The sequence below is a fragment of the Acomys minous genome, assembly GCF_964271855.1.
Source record: "Acomys minous genome assembly, contig: scaffold_45, whole genome shotgun sequence".
Classification (NCBI taxonomy): Eukaryota; Metazoa; Chordata; class Mammalia; order Rodentia; family Muridae; genus Acomys; species Acomys minous.
In genome coordinates, this window is record NW_028182163.1 from 413160 (window position 1) to 430038 (window position 16879).

Genomic DNA, 16879 nt, shown 5'->3' on the forward strand with positions numbered 1-16879 from the left:
ACAGTAGCTCCCACAAGTGTCTTCTCAGTGTGTTCCCATTTCCTTAGAAACAGTGTATTTGCTGGGAGAAAAGTGAATTACTGTGCGCTTTCACCGTTCAGCAAATACATGTGTAGAAGCACAGCGCTAGCAGAAACGACCCTTTCTGGACGTTTTCTAACTGAGCGAACAAGTTGCACACTTCTGAGATGTATTTGGGCAACTTTGTCAAAAATGAGTTTTTTGCCTAAAGAGACAGGCCTATTTGCGGAGTAGTACAGATTCTGAGTATGTAACTGGGCTTGATGAAAACAGCATTTCTCTTGCTTCCCTGTGCGTAGGGAAGCTCAGTTTTAGTCACAGTAGCTCCCACAAGTGTTTCGTCAGTGTGTTCCCATTTCCTTAGAAACAGTGTATTTGCTGGTAGAAAAGTGCATTACTGTGCGCTTTCACCGTTCAGCAAATACATGTGTAGAAGCACAGCGCTAGCAGAAACGACCGTTTCTCGATGTTTTCTAACTCAGGGAACAAGTTACACACTTCTGAGATGCATTTGGGCAACTTTGTCAGAAATGAGTTTTTGCCTAAAGAGACATGCCTATTTGCGAAGTAGTACAGATTCTGAGTATGTAACTGGGCTTGTTGAAATAAGCATTTCTCTTGCTTCCCTGTGCGTAGGGAAGCTCAGTATTAGTCACAGTAGCTCCCACAAGTGTCTCCTCAGTGTGTTCCCAGTTCCTTAGAAACAGTGTATTTGCTGGGAGAAAAGTGCATTACTGTGCGCTTTCACCGTTCAGCAAATAAATGTGTAGAAGCACAGCGCTAGCAGAAACAACCGTTTCTCGACGTTTTCTAACTCAGGGAACAAGTTGCACACTTCTGAGATGCATTTGGGCAACTTTGTCAGAAATGAGTTTTTTGCCTAAAGAGACGTGCTTCAGAACGCACTAGTTTTGCCTCTTTGCGCAGTAGTACAGATTCTGAGTATGTAACTGGGCTTGATGAAATCAGCATTTCTCTTGCTTCACTGAGCGTAGGGAAGCTCAGCTTTAGTAACAGTAGCTCCCACAAGTGTCTCCTCAGTGTGTTCCCATTTCCTTAGAAACAGTGTATTTGTTGGGAGAAAAGTGCATTACTGTGCGCTTTCACCGTTCAGCAAATACATGTGAAGAACCACAGCACTAGCAGAAATGACCGTTTCTCGATGTTTTCTAACTCAGGGAACAAGTTACACACTTCTGAGATGCATTTGGGCACCTTTGTCAGAAATGAGTTTTTTGCCTAAAGAGACGTGCTTTAGAACGCACTAGTTTTGCCTCTTTGCGCAGTAGTACAGATTCTGAGTATGTAACTGGGCTTGATGAAATCAGCATTTCTCTTGTTTCCCTGTGCATAGGGAAGCTCAGTTTTAGTCACAGTAGCTCCCACAAGTGTCTCCTCAGTGTGTTCCCATTTCCTTAGAAACAGTGTATTTGCTGGGAGAAAAGTGCATTACTGTGGGCTTTCACCGTTCAGCAAATACATGTGTAGAAGCACAGCGCTAGCAGAAACGACCGTTTCTCGACATTTTCTAACTAAGGGAACAAGTTGCACAATTCTGAGATGCATTTGGGCAACTTTGTCAGAAATGATTTTTTGCCTAAAGAGACATGATTTAGAACGCACTAGTTTTTCCTATTTGCGCAGTAGTACAGATTCTGAGTATGTAACTGACCTTTATGAAATCAGCATTTCTCTTGCTTCCCTGTGCGTAGGGAAGCTCAGTTTTAGTCACAGTAGCTCCCACAAGTGTCTCCTCAGTGTGTTCCCAGTTCCTTAGAAACAGTGTATTTGCTGGGAGAAAAGTGCATTACTGTGCGCTTTCACGGTTCAGCAAATACATGTGTATAAGCACAGTGCTAGCAGAAATGACCGTTTCTCGACGTTTTCTAACTCAGGGAACAAGTTGCACACTTCTGAGATGCATTTGGGCAACTTTGTCAGAAATGAGTTTTTTGCCTTAAGAGACATGCCTATTTGCGCAGTAGTACAGATTCTGAGTATGTAACTGGGCTTGATGAAATCAGCATTTCTCTTGCTTCCCTGTGCGTAGGGAAGCTCAGTTTTAGTCACAGTAGCTCCCACAAGTGTCTCCTCAGTGTATCCCCATTTCCTTAGAAACAGTGTATTTGCTGGGAGAAAAGTGCATTACTGTGCGCCTTCACCGTTCAGCAAATACATATGTAGAAGCACAGCGCTAGCATAAACGACTATTTCTCGACGTTTTCTAACTCAGGGAACAAGTTGCACACTTCTGAGATGCATTTGGGCAACTTTGTCAGAAGTGAGTTTTTTGTCTAAAGAGACGTGCTTTAGAACGCCCTAGTTTTGCCTCTTTGCGCAGTAGTACAGATTCTGAGTATGTAACTGGGCTTGATGAAATCAGCATTTCTCTTGCTTCCCTGTGCATAGGGAAGCTCAGGTTTAGTCACAGTAGCTCCCACATGTGTCTCCTCAGTGTGTTCCCATTTCCTTAGAAACAGTGTATTTGCTGGGAGAAAAGTGCATTACTGTGCGCTTTCACCGTTCAGCAAATACATGTGTAGAAGCACAGCGCTAGCAGAAACGACCGTTTCTCGACATTTTCTAACTAAGGGAACAAGTTGCACAATTCTGAGATGCATTTGGGCAACTTTGTCAGAAATGAGTTTTTTGCCTAAAGAGACATGATTTAGAACGCACTAGTTTTTCCTATTTGCGCAGTAGTACAGATTCTGAGTATGTAACTGACCTTTATGAAATCAGCATTTCTCTTGCTTCCCTGTGCGTAGGGAAGCTCAGTTTTAGTCACAGTAGCTCCCACAAGTGTCTCCTCAGTGTGTTCCCGTTTCCTTAGAAACAGTGTATTTGCTGGGAGAAAAGTGCATTACTGTGCGCTTTCACCGTTCAGCAAATACATGTGTATAAGCACAGTGCTAGCAGAAATGACCGTTTCTCGACGTTTTCTAACTCAGGGAACAAGTTGCACACTTCTGAGATGCATTTGGGCAACTTTGTCAGAAATGAGTTTTTTGCCTACAGCGACATGCCTATTTGCGCAGTAGTACAGATTCTGAGTATGTAACTGGGCTTGATGAAATCAGCATTTCTCTTGCTTCCCTGTGCGTAGGGAAGCTCAGTTTTAGTCACAGTAGCTCCCACAAGTGTCTCCTCAGTGTATCCCCATTTCCTTAGAAAAAGTGTATTTGCTGGGAGAAAAGTGCATTACTGTGCGCTTTCACCGTTCAGCAAATACATGTGTAGAAGCACAGCGATAGCATAAACGACTATTTCTCGACGTTTTCTAACTCAGGGAACAAGTTGCACACTTCTGAGATGCATTTGGGCAACTTTGTCAGAAGTGAGTTTTTTGTCTAAAGAGACGTGCTTTAGAACGCCCTAGTTTTGCCTCTTTGCGCAGTAGTACAGATTCTGAGTATGTAACTGGGCTTGATGAAATCAGCATTTCTCTTGCTTCCCTGTGCATAGGGAAGCTCAGTTTTAGTCACAGTACCTCCCACATGTGTCTCCTCAGTGTGTTCCCATTTCCTTAGAAACAGTGTATTTGCTGGGAGAAAAGTGCATTACTGTGGGCTTTCACCGTTCCGCAAATACATGTGTAGAAGCACAGCGCTAGCAGAAACGACCGTTTCTCGACATTTTCTAACTCAGGGAACAAGTTGCAGAATTCTGAGATGCATTTGGGCAACTTTGTCAGAAATGAGTTTTTTGCCTAAAGAGACATGCTTTAGAACGCACTAGTTTTTCCTATTTGCGCAGTAGTACCGATTCTGAGTATGTAACTCACCTTTATGAATTCAGCATTTCTCTTGCTTCCCTGTGCGTAGGGAAGCTCAGTTTTAGTCACAGTAGCTCCACAAGTGTCTCCTCAGTGTGTTCACATTTCCTTAGAAACAGTGTACTTGCTGGGAGAAAAGTGCATTACTGTGTGCATTCACCGTTCAGCAAATACATGTGTAGAAACACAGAGCTAGCAGAAACGACCGTTTCTCGACGTTTTCTAATTCAGGGAACAAGTTGCACACTTCTGAGATGCATTTGGGCAACTTTGTCAGAAATGAGTTTTTTGCCTTAAGAGACATGCCTATTTGCGCAGTAGTACAGATTCTGAGTATGTAACTGGGCTTGATGAAATCAGCATTTCTCTTGCTTCCCTGTGCGTAGGGAAGCTCAGTTTTAGTCACAGTAGCTCCCACAAGTGTCTCCTCAGTGTGTTCCCATTTCCTTAGAAACAGTGTATTTGCTGGGAGAAAAGTGCATTACTGTGCGCTTTCACCGTTCAGCAAATACATGTGTAGAAGCACAGCGCTAGCAGAAACGACCGTTTCTCGAAGTTTTCTAACTCAGGGAACAAGTTGCACACTTCTGAGATGCATTTGGGCAACTTTGTCAGAAATGAGTTTTTTGCCTAAAGAGACGTGCCTTAGAACGCACTAGTTTTGCCTATTTGCGCAGTAGTACAGATTCTGAATATGTAACTGGGCATGATGAAATCAGCATTTCTCTTTCTTCCCTGTGCGTAGGGAAGCTCAGTTTTAGTCACAGTAGCTCCCACAAGTGTCTCCTCAGTGTATTCCCATTACCTTAGAAACAGTGTATTTCCTGGGAGAAAAGTGCATTACTGTGCGTTTCACCGTTCTTAAAATACATGTGTAGAAGCACAGCACTAGCAGAAACGACCGTTTCTCGACGTTTTCTAACTCAGGGAACAAGTTGCACACTTCTGAGATGCCTTTGGGCAACTTTTTCAGAAATGAGGTTTTTGCCTAAAGAGACATGCCTATTTGCGCAGTAGTACAGATTCTGAGTATGTAACTGGGCTTGATGAAATCAGTATTTATCCTGCTTCCCTGTGCGTAGGGAAGCTCAGTTTTAGACACAGTAGCTCCCACAAGTGTCTTCTCAGTGTGTTCCCATTTCCTTAGAAACAGTGTATTTGCTGGAAGTAAAGTGCATTACTGTGCGCTTTCACCGTTCAGCAAATACATGTGTAGAAGCATAGCGCTAGCAGAAACGACCATTTCTCGACGTTTTCTAACTCAGGGAACAAGTTGCACACTTCTGAGATGCATTTGGGCAACTTTGTCAGAAATGAGTTTTATGCCTAAAGAGACGTGCCTATTTGCGCAGTAGTACAGATTCTGAGTATGTAACTGGGCTTGATGAAATCAGCATTTCTCTTGCATCCCTCTGCGTAGGGAAGCTCAGTTTTAATCACAGTAGCTCCCACAAGTGTCTCCTCAGTGTGTTCCCATTTCCTTAGAAACTGTGTATTTGCTGGGAGAAAAGTGCATTACTGTGCGCTTTCACCGTTCAGCAAATACATGTGTAGAAGCACAGCGCTAGCAGAAACGACCGTTTCTCAACGTTTTCTAACTCAGGGAACAAGTTGCACACTTCTGAGATGCATTTGGGCAACTTTGTCAGAAATGAGTTTTTTGCCTAAAGAGACGTGCCTTAGAACGCACTAGTATTGCCTATTTGCGCAGTAGTACAGATTCTGAATATGTAACTGGGCTTGATGAAATCAGCATTTCTCTTGCTTCCCTGTGCGTAGGGAAGCTCAGTTTTAGTCACAATAGCTCCCACAAGTGTCTCCTCAGTGTGTTCACATTTCCTTAGAAACAGTGTACTTGCTGGGAGAAAAGTGCATTACTGTGTGCATTCACCGTTCAGCAAATACATGTGTAGAAACACAGAGCTAGCAGAAACGACCGTTTCTCGACGTTTTCTGACTCAGGGAAAAAGTTGCACACTTCTGAGATGCATTTGGGCAACTTTGTCAGAAATGAGTTTTTTGCCTTAAGAGACATGCCTATTTGCGCAGTAGTACAGATTCTGAGTATGTAACTGGGCTTGATGAAATCACCATTTCTCTTGCTTTCCTGTGCGTAGGGAAGCTCAGTTTTAGTCACAGTAGCTCCCACAAGTGTCTCCTCAGTGTGTTCCCATTTCCTTAGAAACAATGTATTTGCTGGGAGAAAAGTGCATTACTGTGCGCTTTCACCGTTCAGCAAATACATGTGTAGAAGCACAGCGCTATCAGAAACAACCGTTTCTCGACGTTTTCTAACTCAGGGAACAAGTTGCACACTTCTGAGATGCATTTGGGCAACTTTGTCAGAAATGAGTTTTTTGCCTAAAGAGACGTGCCTTAGAACGCACTAGTATTGCCTATTTGCGCAGTAGTACAGATTCTGAATATGTAACTGGGCTTGATGAAATCAGCATTTCTCTTGCTTCGCTGTGCGTAGGGAAGCTCAGTTTTAGTCACAGTAGCTCCCACAAGTGTCTCCTCAGTGTGTTCCCATTTCCTTAGAAACAGTGTATTTGCAGGGAGAAAAGTGCATTACTGTGTGCATTCACCGTTCAGCAAATACATGTGTAGAAGCACAGCGCTAGAAGAAACGACCGTTTCTCGACGTTTCCTAACACAGGGAACAAGTTACACACGTCTGAGATGCATTTGGGCAACTTTGTCAGAAATGAGTTTTTTGCCCAAAGAGACATGCCTATTTGCGCAGTAGTACAGATTCTGAGTATGTAACTGGGCTTGATGAAATCAGCATTTCTGTTGCTTCCCTGTGCGTAGGGAAGCTCAGTTTTAGTCACAGTAGCTCCCACAAGTGTCTCCTCAGTGTGTTCCCATTTTCATAGAAACAGTGTATTTGCAGGGAGAAAAGTGCATTACTGTGCGCTTTCACCGTTCAGCATATACATGTGTAGAAGCACAGCGATAGCAGAAACGACCGTTTCTCGACGTTTTCTAACTCAGGGAACAAGTTGCACACTTCTGAGATGCATTTGGGCAACTTTGTCAGAAATGAGTTTTTTGCCTAAAGAGACGTGCCTTAGAACGCACTAGTTTTGCCTATTTGCGCAGTAGTACAGATTCTGAATATGTAACTGGGCTTGATGAAATCAGCATTTCTCTTGCTTCCCTGTGCGTAGGGAAGCTCAGTTTTAGTCACAGTAGCTCCCACAAGTGTCTCCTCAGTGTATTCCCATTTCCTTAGAAACAGTGTATTTCCTGGGAGAAAAGTGCATTACTGTGCGTTTCACCGTTCTTAAAATACATGTGTAGAAGCACAGCACTAGCAGAAACGACCGTTTAGCGACGTTTTCTAACTCAGGGAACAAGTTGCACACTTCTGAGATGCATTTGGGCAACTTTGTCAGAAATGAGTTTTATGCCTAAAGAGACGTGCCTATTTGCGCAGTAGTACAGATTCTGAGTATGTAACTGGGCTTGATGAAATCAGCATTTCTCTTGCTTCCCTGGGCGTAGGGAAGCTCAGTTTTAATCACAGTAGCTCCCACAAGTGTCTCCTCAGTGTGTTCCCATTTCCTTAGAAACAGTGTATTTGCTGGGAGAAAAGTGCATTACTGTGCGCTTTCACCGTTCAGCAAATACATGTGTAGAAGCACAGCGCTAGCAGAAACGACCGTTTCTCGACGTTTTCTAACTCAGGGAACAAGTTGCACACTTCTGAGATGCATTTGGGCAACTTTGTCAGAAATGAGTTTTTTGCCTAAAGAGACGTGCCTTAGAACGCACTAGTATTGCCGATTTGCGCAGTAGTACAGATTCTGAATATGTAACTGGGCTTGATGAAATCAGCATTTCTCTTGCTTCCCTGTGCGTAGGGAAGCTCAGTTTTAGTCACAGTAGCTCCCACAAGTGTCTCCTCCGTGTGTTCCCATTTCCTTAGAAACAGTGTATTTGCTGGGAGAAAAGTGCATTACTGTGTGCATTCACCGTTCAGCAAATACATGTGTAGAAGCACAGCGCTAGCAGAAACGACCGTTTCTCCACGTTTTCTAACTCAGGGAACAAGTTGCACACTTATGAGATGCATTTGGGCAACTTTGTCAGAAATCAGTTTTTTGCCTTAAGAGACATGCATATTTGCGCAGTAGTACAGATTCTGAGTATGTAACTGGGCTTGATGAAATCAGCATTTCTCTTGCTTCCCTGGGCGTAGGGAAGCTCAGTTTTAGTCGCAGTAGCTCCCACAAGTGTCTCCTCAGTGTGTTCCCATTTCCTTAGAAACAGTGTATTTGCTGGGAGAAAAGTGCATTACTGTGTGCTTTCACCGTTCAGCAAATACATGTGTAGAAGCACAGCGCTAGCAGAAACGACCGTTTCTCGACGTTTTCTAACTCAGGGAACAAGTTGCACACTTCTGAGATGCATTTGGGCAACTTTGTCAGAAATGAGTTTTTTGCCTAAAGAGACGTGCCTTAGAACGCACTAGTATTGCCTATTTGCGCAGTAGAACAGATTCTGAATATGTAACTGGGCTTGATGAAATCAGCATTTCTCTTCCTTCCCTGTGCGTAGGGAAGGTCCGTTTTAGTCACAGTAGCTCCCACAAGTGTCTCCTCAGTGTGTTCCCATTTCCTTAGAAACAGTGTATTTGCTGGGAGAAAATTGCATTACTGTGTGCATTCACCGTTCAGCAAATACATGTGTTTCTCGACGTTTTCTAACTCAAGGAACAAGTTGCACACTTCTGAGATGCATTTGGGCAACTTTGTCAGAAATGAGTTTTTTGCCTTAAGAGACATGCATATTTGCGCAGTAGTACAGATTCTGAGTATGTAACTGGGCTTGATGAAATCAGCATTTCTGTTGCTTCCCTGTGCGTAGGGAAGCTCAGTTTTAGTCACAGTAGCTCCCACAAGTGTCTCCTCAGTGTGTTCCCATTTTCATAGAAACAGTGTATTTGCAGGGAGAAAAGTACATTACTGTGCGCTTTCACCGTTAAGCAAATACATATGTAGAAGCACAGCGCAAGCAGAAACGATTGTTTCTCGACGTTTTCTAACTCAGGGAACAAGTTGCACACTTCTGAGATGCATTTGGGCAACTATGTCAGAAATGAGTTTTTTGCCTAAAGAGACATGCCTATTTGCGCAGTAGTATCGATTCTGAGTATGTAACTGGGCTTGATGAAATCAGCATTTCTCTTGCTTCCCTGTGCGTAGGGAAGCTCAGTTTTAGTCACAGTAGCTCCCACAAGTGTCTCCTCAGTGTGTTCCCATTTCCTTAGAAACAGTGTATTTGCTGGGAGAAAAGTGCATTACTGTGCGCTTTCACCGTTCAGCAAATACATGTGTAGAAGCACAGCGCTAGCAGAAACGACCGTTTCTCGAAGTTTTCTAACTCAGGGAACAAGTTGCACACTTCTGAGATGCATTTGGGCAACTTTGTCAGAAATAAGTTTTGTGCCTAAAGAGACGTGCTTTAGATCGCACTTGATTTGTCTATTTGCGCAGTAGTACAGATTCTGAGTATGTAACTGGGCTTGATGAAATCAGTATTTCTCTTGCTTCCCTGTGCGTAGGGAAGCTCAGTTTTAGTCACAGTAGCTCCCACAATTGTCTCCTCAGTGTGTTCCCATTTCCTTAGAAACAGTGTATTTGTTGGGAGAAAAGTGCATTACTGTGTGCTTTCACCGTTCAGCAAATACATGTGTAGAAGCACAGCGCTAGCAGAAACGACCGTTTCTCGATGTTTTCTAACTCAGGGAACAAGTTGCACACTTCTGAGATGCATTTGGGCAACTTTGTCAGAAATGAGTTTTTTGCCTAAAGAGACATGCCTATTTGCGCAGTAGTATAGATTCTGAGTATGTAACTGGGCTCGATGAAATCAGCATTTCTCTTGCATACCTGTGCGTAGGGAAGCTCAGTTTTAGTCGCAGTAGCTCCCACAATTGTCTCCTCAGTGTGTTCCCATTTCCTTAGAAACAGTGTATTTGCTGGGAGAAAAGTGCAATACAGTGTGCTTTCACCGTTCAGCAAATACATGTGTAGAAGCACAGCGCTAGCAGAAACGACCGTTTCTCGACGTTTTCTAACTCAGGGAACAAGTTGCACACTTCTGAGATGCATTTGGGCAACTTTGTCAGAAATGAGTTTTTTGCCTAGAGAGAGGTGATTTAGAACGCACTAGTTTCGCCTATTTGCAAAGTCGTACAGATTCTGAGTATGTAACTGGGCTTGATGAAATCAGCATTTCTCTTGCTTCCCTGTGCGTAGGGAAGCTCAGTTTTAGTCACAGTAGCTCCCATAAGTGTCTCCTCAGTGTGTTCCCATTTCCTTAGAAACAGTGTATTTGCTGGGAGAAAAGTGCATTACTGTGCGCTTTCACCGTTCAGCAAATACATGTGTAGAAGCACAGCGCTTGCAGAAACGACCGTTCCTCGACGTTTTCTAAGTCAGGGAACAAGTTGCACACTTCTGAGATGCATTTGGGCAACTTTGTCAGAAATGACTTTTTTGCCTAAAGAGACATGCCTATTTGCGCAGTAGTACAGATTCTGAGTATGTAACTGGGCTTGATGAAATCAACATTTCTCTTGCTTCCCTGGGCGTGGGGAAGCTCAGTTTTAGTCACAGTAGCTCCCACAAGTGTCTCCTCAGTGTGTTCCCATTTTCATAGAAACAGTGTATTTGCAGGGAGAAAAGTGCATTACTGTGCGCTTTCACCGTTCAGCAAATACATATGTAGAAGCACAGCGCAAGCAGAAACGATTGTTTCTCGACGTTTTCTAACTCAGGGAACAAGTTGCACACTTCTGAGATGCATTTGGGCAACTATGTCAGAAATGAGTTTTTTGCCTAAAGAGACATGCCTATTTGCGCAGTAGTATCGATTCTGAGTATGTAACTGGGCTTGATGAAATCAGCATTTCTCTTGCTTCCCTGTGCGTAGGGAAGCTCAGTTTTAGTCACAGTAGCTCCCACAAGTGTCTCCTCAGTGTGTTCCCATTTCCTTAGAAACAGTGTATTTGCTGGGAGAAAAGTGCATTACTGTGCGCTTTCACCGTTCAGCAAATACATGTGTAGAAGCACAGCGCTAGCAGAAACGACCGTTTCTCGAAGTTTTCTAACTCAGGGAACAAGTTGCACACTTCTGAGATGCATTTGGGCAACTTTGTCAGAAATAAGTTTTGTGCCTAAAGAGACGTGCTTTAGATTGCACTTGATTTGCCTATTTGCGCAGTAGTACAGATTCTGAGTATGTAACTGGGCTTGATGAAATCAGTATTTCTCTTGCTTCCCTGTGCGTAGGGAAGCTCAGTTTTAGTCACAGTAGCTCCCACAATTGTCTCCTCAGTGTGTTCCCATTTCCTTAGAAACAGTGTATTTGTTGGGAGAAAAGTGCATTACTGTGTGCTTTCACCGTTCAGCAAATACATGTGTAGAAGCACAGCGCTAGCAGAAACGACCGTTTCTTGACGTTTTCTAACTCAGGGAACAAGTTGCACACTTCTGAGATGCATTTGGGCAACTTTGTCAGAAATGAGTTTTTTGCCTAAAGAGACATGCCTATTTGCGCAGTAGTACAGATTCTGAGTATGTAACTGATCTTGATGAAATCAGCATTTCTCCTCCTTCCCTGTGCGTTGGGAAGCTCAGTTTTAGTCACAGTAGCTCCCACAAGTGTCTCCTCAGTGTGTTCCCATTTTCATAGAAACAGTGTATTTTCTGGGAGAAAAGTGCATTACTGTGCGCTTTCACCATTCAGCAAATACATGTGTAGAAGCACAGGGCTAGCAGAAACGACCGTTTCTCGACGTTTTCTAACTCAGGGAACAAGTTGCACACTTCTGAGATGCATTTGGGCAACTTTGTCAGAAATGAGTTTTTTGCCTAAAGAGAGGTGATTTAGAACGCACTAGTTTCGCCTATTTGCAAAGTCGTACAGATTCTGAGTATGTAACTGGGCTTGATGAAATCAGCATTTCTCTTGCTTCCCTGTGCGTAGGGAAGCTCAGTTTTAGTCACAGTAGCTCCCATAAGTGTCTCCTCAGTGTGTTCCCATTTCCTTAGAAACAGTGTATTTGCTGGGAGAAAAGTGCATTACTGTGCGCTTTCACCGTTCAGCAAATACATGTGTAGAAGCACAGCGCTAGCAGAAACGACCGTTCCTCGACGTTTTCTAACTCAGGGAACAAGTTGCACACTTCTGAGATGCATTTGGGCAACTTTGTCAGAAATGACTTTTTTGCCTAAAGAGACATGCCTATTTGCGCAGTAGTACAGATTCTGAGTATGTAACTGGGCTTGATGAAATCAACATTTCTCTTGCTTCCCTGGGCGTGGGGAAGCTCAGTTTTAGTCACAGTAGCTCCCACAAGTGTCTCCTCAGTGTGTTCCCATTTTCATAGAAACAGTGTATTTTCTGGGAGAAAAGTGCATTACTGTGTGCTTTCACCGTTCAGCAAATACATGTGTAGAAGCACAGCGCTAGCAGAAACGACCGTTTCTTGACGTTTTCTAACTCAGGGAACAAGTTGCACACTTCTGAGATGCATTTGGGCAACTTTGTCAGAAATGAGTTTTTTGCCTAAAGAGACATGCCTATTTGCGCAGTAGTACAGATTCTGAGTATGTAACTGATCTTGATGAAATCAGCATTTCTCCTCCTTACCTGTGCGTTGGGAAGCTCAGTTTTAGTCACAGTAGCTCCCACAAGTGTCTCCTCAGTGTGTTCCCATTTTCATAGAAACAGTGTATTTTCTGGGAGAAAAGTGCATTACTGTGCGCTTTCACCATTCAGCAAATACATGTGTAGAAGCACAGGGCTAGCAGAAACGACCGTTTCTCGACGTGTTCTAACTCAGGGAACAAGTTGCACACTTCTGAGATGCATTTGGGCAACTTTGTCAGAAATGAGTTTTTTGCCTAAAGAGAGGTGATTTAGAACGCACTAGTTTCGCCTATTTGCAAAGTCGTACAGATTCTGAGTATGTAACTGGGCTTGATGAAATCAGCATTTCTCTTGCTTCCCTGTGCGTAGGGAAGCTCAGTTTTAGTCACAGTAGCTCCCATAAGTGTCTCCTCAGTGTGTTCCCATTTCCTTAGAAACAGTGTATTTGCTGGGAGAAAAGTGCATTACTGTGCGCTTTCACCGTTCAGCAAATACATGTGTAGAAGCACAGCGCTAGCAGAAACGACCGTTCCTCGACGTTTTCTAACTCAGGGAACAAGTTGCACACTTCTGAGATGCATTTGGGCAACTTTGTCAGAAAGGAGTTTTTTGCCTAAAGAGACATGCCTATTGGCGCACTAGTACAGATTTTGAGTATGTAACTGGGCTTGATGAAATCAGCATTTCTCTTGCTTCCCTGTGCGTTGGGATGCTCAGTTTTAGTCACAGTAGCTACCACAAGTGTCTCCTCAGTGTGTTTCCGTTTCCTTAGAAACAGTGTATTTGCTGGGTGAAAAGTGCATTACTGTGCGCTTTCACCGTTCAGCAAATACATGTGTAGAAGCACAGCGCTGGCAGAAACGACCGTTTCTCGACGTTTTCTAACTCAGGGTACGAGTTGCACACTTCTGAGATGCATTTGGGCAACTTTCTCAGAAATGAGTTTTTTGCCTAAAGAGACATGCCTATTTGCGCACTAGTACAGATTCTGAGTATGTAACTGGGCTTGATGAAATCAGCATTTCTCTTGCTTCCCTGTGCGTTGGGAAGCTCAGTTTTAGTCACAGTAGCTCCCACAAGTGTCTACTCAGTGTGTTCCCATTTCCTTAGAAACAGTGTATTTGCTGGGAGAAAAGTGCAATACAGTGTGCTTTCACCGTTCAGCAAATACATGTGTAGAAGCACAGCGCTAGCAGAAACGACCGTTTCTCGACGTTTTCAAACTCAGGGAACAAGTTGCACACTTCTGAGATGCATTTGGGCAACTTTGTCAGAAATGAGTTTTTTGCCTAAAGAGAGGTGATTTAGAACGCACTAGTTTCGCCTATTTGCAAAGTCGTACAGATTCTGAGTATGTAACTGGGCTTGATGAAATCAGCATTTCTCTTGCTTCCCTGTGCGTAGGGAAGCTCAGTTTTATTCACAGTAGCTCCCATAAGTGTGTCCTCAGTGTGTTCCCATTTCCTTAGAAACTGTGTATTTGCTGGGAGAAAAGTGCATTACTGTGCGCTTTCACCGTTCAGCAAATACATGTGTAGAAGCACAGCGCTAGCAGAAACGACCGTTCCTCGACGTTTTCTAAGTCAGGGAACAAGTTGCACACTTCTGAGATGCATTTGGGCAACTTTGTCAGAAATGACTTTTTTGCCTAAAGAGACATGCCTATTTGCGCAGTAGTACAGATTCTGAGTATGTAACTGGGCTTGATGAAATCAACATTTCTCTTGCTTCCCTGGGCGTGGGGAAGCTCAGTTTTAGTCACAGTAGCTCCCACAAGTGTCTCCCCAGTGTGTTCCCATTTTCATAGAAACAGTGTATTTTCTGGGAGAAAAGTGCATTACTGTGTGCTTTCACCGTTCAGCAAATACATGTGTAGAAGCACAGCGCTAGCAGAAACGACCGTTTCTTGACGTTTTCTAACTCAGGGAACAAGTTGCACACTTCTGAGATGCATTTGGGCAACTTTGTCAGAAATGAGTTTTTTGCCTAAAGAGACATGCCTATTTGCGCAGTAGTACAGATTCTGAGTATGTAACTGATCTTGATGAAATCAGCATTTCTCCTCCTTCCCTGTGCGTTGGGAAGCTCAGTTTTAGTCACAGTAGCTCCCACAAGTGTCTCCTCAGTGTGTTCCCATTTCCTTAGAAACAGTGTATTTGCTGGGAGAAACGTGCATTACTGTGCGCTTTCACCATTCAGCAAATACATGTGTAGAAGCACAGCGCTACCAGAAACGACCGTTTCTCGAAGTTTTCTAACTCAGGGAACAAGTTGCACACTTCTGAGATGCATTTGGGCAACTTTGTCAGAAATGAGTTTTTTGCCTAAAGAGAGGTGATTTAGAACGCACTAGTTTCGCCTATTTGCAAAGTCGTACAGATTCTGAGTATGTAACTGGGCTTGATGAAATCAGCATTTCTCTTGCTTCCCTGTGCGTAGGGAAGGTCAGTTTTAGTCACAGTAGCTCCCATAAGTGTCTCCTCAGTGTGTTCCCATTTCCTTAGAAACAGTGTATTTGCTGGGAGAAAAGTGCATTACTGTGCACTTTCACCGTTCAGCAAATACATGTGTAGAAGCACAGCGCTAGCAGAAACGACTGTTCCTCGACGTTTTCTAACTCAGGGAACAAGTTGCACACTTCTGAGATGCATTTGGGCAACTTTGTCAGAAAGGAGTTTTTTGCCTAAAGAGACATGCCTATTGGCGCACTAGTACAGATTTTGAGTATGTAACTGGGCTTGATGAAATCAGCATTTCTCTTGCTTCCCTGTGCGTTGGGATGCTCAGTTTTAGTCACAGTAGCTACCACAAGTGTCTCCTCAGTGTGTTTCCGTTTCCTTAGAAACAGTGTATTTGCTGGGTGAAAAGTGCATTACTGTGCGCTTTCACCGTTCAGCAAATACATGTGTAGAAGCACAGCGCTGGCAGAAACGACCGTTTCTCGACGTTTTCTAACTCAGGGTACGAGTTGCACACTTCTGAGATGCATTTGGGCAACTTTCTCAGAAATGAGTTTTTTGCCTAAAGAGACATGCCTATTTGCGCACTAGTACAGATTCTGAGTATGTAACTGGGCTTGATGAAATCAGCATTTCTCTTGCTTCCCTGTGCGTTGGGAAGCTCAGTTTTAGTCACAGTAGCTCCCACAAGTGTCTACTCAGTGTGTTCCCATTTCCTTAGAAACAGTGTATTTGCTGGGAGAAAAGTGCAATACAGTGTGCTTTCACCGTTCAGCAAATACATGTGTAGAAGCACAGCGCTAGCAGAAACGACCGTTTCTCGACGTTTTCAAACTCAGGGAACAAGTTGCACACTTCTGAGATGCATTTGGGCAACTTTGTCAGAAATGACTTTTTTGCCTAAAGAGACATGCCTATTTGCGCAGTAGTACAGATTCTGAGTATGTAACTGGGCTTGATGAAATCAACATTTCTCTTGCTTCCCTGGGCGTGGGGAAGCTCAGTTTTAGTCACAGTAGCTCCCACAAGTGTCTCCCCAGTGTGTTCCCATTTTCATAGAAACAGTGTATTTTCTGGGAGAAAAGTGCATTACTGTGTGCTTTCACCGTTCAGCAAATACATGTGTAGAAGCACAGCGCTAGCAGAAACGACCGTTTCTTGACGTTTTCTAACTCAGGGAACAAGTTGAACACTTCTGAGATGCATTTGGGCAACTTTGTCAGAAATGAGTTTTTTGCCTAAAGAGACATGCCTATTTGCGCAGTAGTACAGATTCTGAGTATGTAACTGATCTTGATGAAATCAGCATTTCTCCTCCTTCCCTGTGCGTTGGGAAGCTCAGTTTTAGTCACAGTAGCTCCCACAAGTGTCTCCTCAGTGTGTTCCCATTTCCTTAGAAACAGTGTATTTGCTGGGAGAAAAGTGCATTACTGTGCGCTTTCACCATTCAGCAAATACATGTGTAGAAGCACAGCGCTACCAGAAACGACCGTTTCTCGAAGTTTTCTAACTCAGGGAACAAGTTGCACACTTCTGAGATGCATTTGGGCAACTTTGTCAGAAATGAGTTTTTTGCCTAAAGAGACATGCCTATTTGCGCAGTAGTATAGATTCTGAGTATGTAACTGGGCTCGATGAAATCAGCATTTCTCTTGCATACCTGTGCGTAGGGAAGCTCAGTTTTAGTCACAGTAGCTCCCACAATTGTCTCCTCAGTGTGTTCCCAGTTCCTTTGAAACAGTGTATTTGCTGGGAGAAAAGTGCATTAGTGTGCGCTTTCAACGTTCAGCAAATACATGTGTAGAAGCACAGCGCTAGCAGAAACGACCGTTCCTCGACGTTTTCTAACTCAGGGAACAAGGTGCACACTTCTGAGATGAATTTGGGCAACTTTGTCTGAAATGAGTTTTTTGCCTAAAGAGACGTGCATTAGAACGCACTAGTTTTGCCTATTAGC